Consider the following 8,629-nt stretch of genomic DNA (forward strand, 5'->3'; position numbering starts at 1 on the left):
GACATTTGCTTCAGATACGAAGACTAACCATTTCAGCTTGTCTTTCTAGCCATAAACTCACTTCCCAGTATGATGGAAATAAAACACATTCCCTAGCACAACTAACTGTCTTGCAAGAACTCGTAATTCTTAGCAACTGAGACACACTGGCTGCTGCTCCATCCAGCACCAGTTTCTGCAGATGGTATTACACCTCCACCTTTGCTGCACAAACATGGAACTTAAGTAGATCAAGCATCTTCCAATCCTTTTTCAGCTGCTCTAGCTTTTAAGTGTTCAGAGCAAAACAATCTAGTAAATTATCCTCAGCTACTATTAAGGTAAATTATAGGTATAGACAGGACATTGCAATGATTTTTGCTGTATGCAACATCAAAAAGCAATATAAAAATATTGATAAAGGAGCCCAATGCAACTGCTGTCTTCTGCAGGTTTTCATAAAAGGGCCTCTTATCTTTCAAGACATGTTTAAAGCTGAACAGCTGAACTTCACCCCAGCTGGTACATTGAGAACTTCAGGGCTTACTATCATGTTTTATACCAGAACTGAGGGGCATTGGACTCTAATCTAAAATAAAGGATACCATCCATTAAACCTCTCTCTCGTCACCTCTCTAAGTACAGGGATGTTGGCAGAACAGAATACTGAGCTCAGCAGAAAAGAAATTTTTATTCCCTTCCCTACTTCCAGCATGCTTGGAATTTTCTTTTGCCCTTACCCAGCCCTCTTCTCCCTTTTGCTGCAGTTGCACAGAGGATAAGCATCCAGACAGTCTCCTCCATGCACATACTGCCTAGGAACGGGGCATCATCCAGCAGGGACCAAGGACAGCAGAGCCAGCTCCTCCTCAGAGTGCCTGCTCTGGCCCTTTCAGAGAAATAATGTGTGTTGCAGCAAGATTTACTTAAGTAATTGAGCACGGATGTGAGCAGGCTTCACAATACAAAGCAAAAATTAAAAATCCCTGAACAAATAGGAAAAATTCTTTGTGTGGTTTGTGATTCTTGTTCCTAAGATTTTTCCATTGGTGCTGGCCAATAGCTAAACTTTTCTAATAGAGTGACCTGCTACAGAGCTATTACAAAACACTCACATGGGTAGGTCTACAGCAAGCTTTCTTTTAACGTCACCTTTTCCCATTGCCAGTTCAATAGAAGTAGATAACATTTATAAAAGCCAGCGAGGCTAACTCTTCAAACACTGGTTCCAGGATACAGGAGTTTGCTGTCTTTATTTATAAGCAAAGACTAAACATTTGCACCTCACCTCCACTATAATTTCTGCAACTTTCATCACAGTAGCAGTTAGCAACTGGTGCACAGACAAAAGACGGGGACTTACAAGCCCCCACACGTTACAATGTCATTCCTAGTCTTCCACGGACAGCCAGGACCCGCCAGGCTGCCAGCGGCCGGGGCGCAGAGGGAGGCAGAGGTGGGCCCGAGGCGTTGCCCACCCAGGCTGGGCCCCACGGCGGGACAGCCATGAGGATGAGCGGGATGCCAGGACGGAGGCACGAAGGGAGATGCCCCCTCAGCCGGGCCCAGTGGGGAAACTGCCCCCGCCGTTCCCACCCGACTGCTTTTCCAAAAGCCGTACCGGCCTCCACTCCCCCGCCCTTCACCTCGCAGGGGACGGCGCCCGGGGGGTGCCCCGGCCCCCCAGGCAGCGCACGACGGCAAAGGTAGGCGCACCCGCCCCAGCGGCACGACCGGGAGCGGGGGCAGCCCGGGGCAGGCCCTCGGCCGCCCCCTCCCCTACCAGGCACCAGCGCTCTCGCCCGGAGCGCCCCCGACCCCCTCAGGAACGCAACCCGGGCCGCCGCCACCCTTCTGCGAGGACCGAAGCAGGTGGCGCCCGCCGGACGAGCCAGCAAACCGCCAGGCCCGGCCCCCGCCGCGGCGGCGCTGCCACGAGGGTGACAGGGCCTGAGCGCCGCCGGGACCGGCCGGGGCGCCGCTCCCTCCTCTCGGGACCCTGGCGGCGAGCCCGGGGAGGGGGCACCGCGCCCAGCCCGGCCCCACCACTCACCGGCCGAACCGCTCCCCCCGCAGCGCCGCTCCGCGCCGTTTAAATGTCCCAGCGCCCCCACCGTCCACTTCCGGGTCAGGGGAGGCCTACGGGCCGCGGCAGGGCCCAGAAGGCCGAACGCGTGAAGCGCTCCCTCCCCGTCCCTCCCTGACCGCGCCCCGCACCCCCGGGGCCGGCGCAGGACCCGGACCCCCGAGCGGCCTCTAGTGACACGGGGCGGGCCGCCAGCCCGTGGGCCCCGCCTGGGCCAAAGGACGGAGCTCGGGAAGGGTCCCGTGAGGCAGGCCCCGTGGAGAGGGCGGGCAGGTTGGCCCGGCGGGGGACAGGGTGGCCCAGGAGGGGACAGGGTGCCCCAGCCCCGCTCCCTGCAGAGGAGGGTGCTCCCTGCTGGCAGGGCCTGCGGGTCTCCACGGCCTGCCAGGAAAGGGGAGCCTCCGCACAGGGCTGAGGCTGGGCCTGGGCCCCCGCTTGGTCAGTCACAGCTGGTGAGGGTGGTAGGCCACCCAGGCTGGGGCTTCTGCTCTGGGGGGCTGAGCTGGGGCATCTAACAGAGTCCCTGCAGGGCCAGGGTGCTGCGGGGAGGTGGGGGACAGGAGGTGCTGGCACTACAGCAGAAGCCCAACCCAGACCATCCCCAGCCTGAAGGTCTGCAGACACCATGATCCCTGGAGTGTGCAGACACCCTCCTGCTTCCAGCCAGGGCCAGCTGGGTGCTCTGTGGTGTCCAGTTCACCGCCAGCACTCCTGCTTCATCCAAAGTTTCTAGCCAGATAGGTAAAAAACACATAGTTCAGCTGATTTAATACTGTAAAGAGCCAAAACTGCTACTGTCCCGGTGGAAACTCCCAAAGGTTTGCAGGCAGCTGTACCTCCAGAAGCCGCACGGGGAAGCCTCCTTCGAGACCTGCATGGCCTTGGCTGCGCTGCAGAGGAGAGCAGGCTCCTGTGTCCTAAGCTCTTCATGCTCCCCTAGCTCTGGGGGTTGGGTGCCAGGCAACCTGCCAGCCCTACAGCCCACCCATACCACAGCACCCGAGTAGTGACCAACTCATGGTACTGGGCAACACTGGCCTGATTTCCAGCAGGGTAAGTCAGAGCCTTTGTGTCAGATGGTGAAGCATGAGACCAGAGTCAGGAGCTGGGGCTTTACTCCCTGTTCTTTCTGTGGCTGCAAGTCCTCCCACGGGGCTTCATAGCAGAGTCAGATCCAGGGTCTAGCTGACTAGGTTTGGTCACTTTGCTGTTAGCTGCAAACTCTGGCTGGGTTTGCCAAAAAACTTCCGCCAAAAGAAAAACTGGAGAGCAATAAACTGGCCTCATGGCACCCCCAGTCAACCCCATCTGAGCTGCCTGCAGCAGCTCCTTGGAGGGTGGAAGAAGGGTCCAAAGGGACCTGAGCTGTCATCTCCAAGTAGGGCTCTGAAGGGGAAAGGCTCTGTTTGGTCCTCAGTTTGGAAGGAACATGGGTCTGAGCAGGCTGTCTGTGGCTTCCCCTTCACTTAGGATGGGGAAAACACCTGCCCCATGGTGCTTGTTCCACATCCTGCATGTCAGTGCCCACAGCGCCTGGCATCAGTCACCTCTAAAGACCATGAGGCCACATCCACTCAGTCAGTAGCACACCTGTGGCTGCTGGCCTCTCCTAGACACAAACTGGCCCCGCAGCCACTGAGCCTCCACAAAGCCATGGTGAGCCCTCTGAGGTGGAGCTGCTGAAGGTGAAGCGCTCCATGGCAGCCATAGGCCTCTCCAGGTCCAGCCTTCAGGTTGGCCAAGGGAGCTGCCCTGAGAAAGCACCAGGCTTTTGCTGTAGGACCAAGGACAGCAAGACCTGCCTGCACAAGGACAGTTGCATCTCCCTGAGCACCAGGATGCCACCAGCAAAGGCAGCATCTTCATATGAACCACACAGAGCCAGCAGGCTCTGCCTGTGATCTGCTGGTGCTCATCAGCTGCCCCCATCCTGGCAGCTCTGGCCCCTCAAGGAGGGAAGTGAGGACTCAGCTCTGCCCTGGCACAGCTGGGAGGCAGCAAGCTGCCCCACACCAGCCACACAGCTGCTGCACAGCCCAGACGGCAAGGAAGCAAGCAGCCCTCCTCCATGCGGGCAGAGCCACCAGTCTGGTGGTCCAGCCACAGCAGCAGGTCCCTCCGGCCCCAAAGACAGAGGGTGGAGACCATTTCAACTGGAGCTGGCCCAGGCAGAGCAGAGCCACATGGGATCACCCCTTCAGTGGAAGGGTCCGTGTTCCCCTGCTTCCTCCATTCCCCCGGCTGCTGCTAAAGCGAGGCGGTTGGCACAGGTCCTGCTAAGGCACAGCAGTGACACATCCCCAGCTGTGCAGGGTTGGTGCATGCCATCCCTCCGGGCTGCTCTTGCTGCATGCAGAAGTGGGGAGCTCATGCATTTGGAAGAGCAGGAGATGGGATGAGGGACTCAGGATGTCCCAGCCCCGCTGCCCCCCTCCCTGTGCCAGCCAGGTGGGAGCAGCAGCTCCTCTCTTTGCCACTGAGTCACGCCATGTCTCTGCTCTTCATCCCTGTGGGGATGAAGCCGAGCCCAGAGCTTGGCTAGGCTCCCTCCTGCACCAGGTGGTGCCACCAGCTGCAGTGGCTTTAACGTGCCCTATTCCTTCCACAGAAGATGATAGATGATGGGAGGAGGCGAGGAGGATTCAGTGCTTGTTAGCACTGCTGCTGGTGTTGGGGCCTGCAGTTTCGCAGTGTTATCATGCGTGGTGAGAGGGATACGGCTCTACAGCTGGACGCTTCCGTCATCCTCGCCTCCTGCCTCCAGCTGGGCCCCTGCTGCACAAGGTGCCATGAGCCCCCGCAGACTGGCAGGGCATTTCTCGGTCCTCCTCTCCGGGTAGCAGCCAGGAGTCTGGAAATCTGGTCTGGTCCATGGGGCAGAGCCTGCGTTTGTGCTCCCTTTTGCTTTGCCCCATCACTGTCCCAGACAAATGAGATACAGTAAATACATGTCACCCTCCTGGTGGCCTGCAGGCATGCAGCAGATCGCTGTATGGCTGGGGCCAGCTGCATGCCCATCCTTCGCACCCTTTGAAAGAGGCCTCATGCAAATGTGGCAGCAAGCTGGTGCCTCATGCAGGATGCCATCAAATGCAATCCCTCGCATGGAAGGGCTGGACCACTTCAGTCTTGCTTTTGGCTCCATCTTCCATCCACACCATCTTTGTGACTGCTGAGCAGAAAGCAGCTGTTGCCTCACTGATGCTTCCACGACCCTCCATGGCCAGTCATGGGCTTTCTGAAAGGGAGCAAGTCCATGGGCATATTTTTCCCCTGCATTCTCATTTCCTGGGGTCCTGTAGCAGCAAGCCCAGCCCAGCGCCTCAGCTTGCTTTCCCACAGTGCAGGATTATCTCACCATCTTCCCCCAGGCAGTAACTGGTAGCTGCTCCCCCGAGACGTTTGAAACTGGAACGTGTTGCGGCACCTCAGCCGAAGCGATAGCACCGCATGGCTCCTTGGCTGGGAGCGCTCCGCTTACGAAGGCTTTGGCTCCTCTGCTTGCAGTTTCAGCAAGGAGTAAGGGCCCACCCGGCACTCGTTTACATCAGTGTTATTCAGGAGTGACTGGCCAAAGGGCTGGAGCCTCCTTGAGATGACTCAATGAGGGGAACCCTGGATGGGAGCAGAGAGGTTCCTCTGACGCCTCTGTCTGCTTCCCACAGCCCACATAGCGTGAACTGACACTGCACATGGAAATTTTGCCCCTGCCAACCCAAATGTCACCTCTCATTGATACTGAATATTTCAGGCTACAGGCCATGGCAGAAGGATGGAGGTTAGCGGGGTGCTCTGCCTCTGCCTCCACCTCCCTGCCCTGCTGTTGTCCAGAGGATAGACCCACATGGCACGAGGATATTCTCAAAGGCAGAGCGGGGCTGCAGGTTTGCTCTGGAGCCTCTGAGCACCCTTGGAAATGTCTCAATTGCAGCAGCAGCATCCAGATTTAGGCCAGTCTCACTCGCTTTGACATCGCTCAGGCATCTGGGCACTTGACCTGAGGACGTAAGCCATGCTTAGGGGGATAGAGGGGAGTGAGACAGATTTATTACCATAAATAAGCTAAAAAACATCTCTCTCCACCGTAGATACACATCTGCTAACCATGTCACAACACATGTGGTCTTGCCCCACCTGTCCTTCAGCTTCTCCAGTCTTCTTCTGAGACCTCCATACCTCTGGTTGGGAAACAGCCACCCAAGATCAGGACTGGTGGGTTCCCATCTCCCTCAGACACAGCAGTGCCTGGAGGAATGCCTGCACCTTGCCGCAGGCAGGGGAGAAGATCTGCTTTGCCTGTGTTTGTCCAGCAAAGGAAAGGAAGAATTAGATCCCAGCGAAGAGGGACCAGCAGCCAAGAAAGAGGTGAGGGGGGCAGCAGAGGAGAGAGGTGGGGTGCCAGGGTAGGGCACTGAAGCAGAGGGTTAGTGCCCTTCTCCTGTTTTGGCTGGGGTCTCCTGGATACCTTTAAGTCTCTTCCACAGTAATCCTACCTGGCGAAATCTCTTTTAAAACCCAGCCCTCAGTTTCCCTGCATGCTCCTGCCCTGCCAGTTGCAGGACTGAGCCTCCCAAAGGTGCTTGAAGTGGGTTTGGATGATGCCAAAGCTCCATGGGTCTCATCAGGGAACTCAGGCAGGGAGCTGCCCTGCAGTGAGCTACTGGGCTTGTGGGCAGCGGGGCCAGGGGATATGCAATGAGTTCAAGCCCGATCTGATGCTCCCAGGGAGGCAGAAAAGGTGCCTTCGAGGCAAGCAAGGGCTGATGAACCACACTGCTCTGCAGTCCCAGGGTTAGGCATTCACCCCACAACCGCCCATTGCTGCCACTCTACACCACACATGCAGGGTGGGATCTGAACAGCCCCTGTGGGGGCGGCTTTGGGGCTGCGGGCCAAGTGGGGACAGCACACCAAGGGTGAGTGATGGGTGATGCTCCAGCAGAGACCACAGGGCCGGGGGGCCAGTGGAAACATCCAGCAGCTTGGTGAAGGCAAGCAGGGGCTGCTGCCGGCTCCACTGCCGGCTGGCAGGCAGAGTGTTGAATGAGAGCGTAACTTATCAGTATTACCTCATGTGAAAGCCCTGTGCCTTTGTATCTCAAGCAAACACCAGCCATTATACCCCAGTGGGCCGGCATTGTTATTCTGTCTGGTTGCAAGAGGTTAGGGCTGTGGAGCCCAGCACGTCCACACCGCCTGTCTGTGGGGTGGCAGCGGGGCTGCCGTGACGCCCCACAGCCAGCAGCGCTCCCTGCCCGCAGGAGCGATGGCCCCAGCTGTTCCCAGGCACCACTGAGGCCCAGCTGGACCACTGTCTGCTCCACAAGGTTGCCCTGGCATCCATGGTGCCAAAATCTGCCCTTTCTCTCACCAGCCCCGTGCCCTGGCCAGGGGCACCCTGTGCTGCTCAGCCTGGCACCTGCACAAACCCTTCCATGGGAGACAGCCAGATTCCCTCCCAGGAAGGAAAAAAAGGGGCAGAAAGCCCAAATTTGGCTTCAGCAGGATTGCAGCCCTGGCAGGAGGTCAAGGACTTTACCACCAGCATCTCTGAGACCAACATGGATTCAGCTCCCTGTATCCCAGTGTTCCCCTGGGGTTTCCCACAGCTGGGGTGCTCCAGGGAAAGGCCTTGGAAGGCCAAAGGTTTTGCCCTGAAGGACCAATGCCAAAAGGAACTTCCCACTGCCTGGCGCTGGGCTCCCAAGAAGCCAGCTCAGAGGGAATGGAGGGCATTCGGGGATGGCAGGGGGGCAGGGGGCTGCTGATGGCATCTGCGACAGTGACAGGGTTTCACCCAGCCAAGCCAGGTGGAAGAGGGTCCTGCCAAGCTGGGGTGTGCGCCATCACCGGAGCCACAGGCTAGTGAGGACCTGCTCAGCTGGCCCGGATGCACAGGTAGCATGTTAGGGCACAGACTCCCCCCGGGGCTGCAGCAGAGTAACGTGGTGTGGTGGTGACATCCAGCTCCAGCACCGCCATGGGGTCCCCCCTGGGTACAGGCTGGGCATCCACCCCCGCTGACCTGCTGGATCCCTGCCCAGGACCTGCACAAGGCACAGCTCCCTGTGGGGACAAATGTGGGGATGGAAACTCAGCCTCTGGCCATTCTGGGCCATCAAATCTTTGGGCTGCGCCTCTTGCCAAATGGATGCTCAGTGCAATAACTGACAAGCCTGGGCTAATGTTGGGACCTCCAGGCTGTGGGTGAAACACTGCCAAACCCCCGTGTCTGGTGGGGAGGCATCTGAGAAAGGGAGGACAAAGACGACTGTGGCATTTAGCTTGGAAAATCCCAACAACCTGCCCCTACATTAGCTGGGGAGCCGAGGCTGCTGGCAGCTGGCAGCAATGCAGTTCGTATCCTCCAAGGACTGACACACAGGGAGGCTCACGGCATGGACTCACCCATGCATTAGAATTGCTTCATTTTCTCGATGTTCAACAAAAGTCCGAGACGTCGTGTTCCTGCTCCCACCAGCCCAGTGAGGCAGCCCAGCCCCAAAGCACAGCCATCCAAGTGCAGCTCTGGGGAAAACACCCAGACAGTCAGGAGGAGACTGA

The 8,629-nt window shown here is 57.9% G+C and overlaps 1 protein-coding gene across 2 annotated transcripts in view; it reads right to left on the reverse strand.

Moving 5' to 3' along the window:
- Positions 1-2,478, reverse strand: part of DIS3L2 (DIS3 like 3'-5' exoribonuclease 2) — a 195,990-nt gene extending 193,512 nt beyond the window's left edge. The window contains exon 1 of one of the 2 annotated variants that reach the window (XM_056358435.1): positions 2,033-2,478. The gene's annotated coding sequence lies outside the window, so the exon portion shown is untranslated. The remainder of the gene's footprint in view (positions 1-2,032) is intronic. The other variant, XM_056358436.1, reaches the window with a different exon arrangement.
- Between the last annotated feature and the right edge of the window lie 6,151 nt (positions 2,479-8,629).

This window comes from Falco biarmicus, chromosome 13, assembly GCF_023638135.1.
Source record: "Falco biarmicus isolate bFalBia1 chromosome 13, bFalBia1.pri, whole genome shotgun sequence".
NCBI lineage: Eukaryota > Metazoa > Chordata > Aves > Falconiformes > Falconidae > Falco > Falco biarmicus.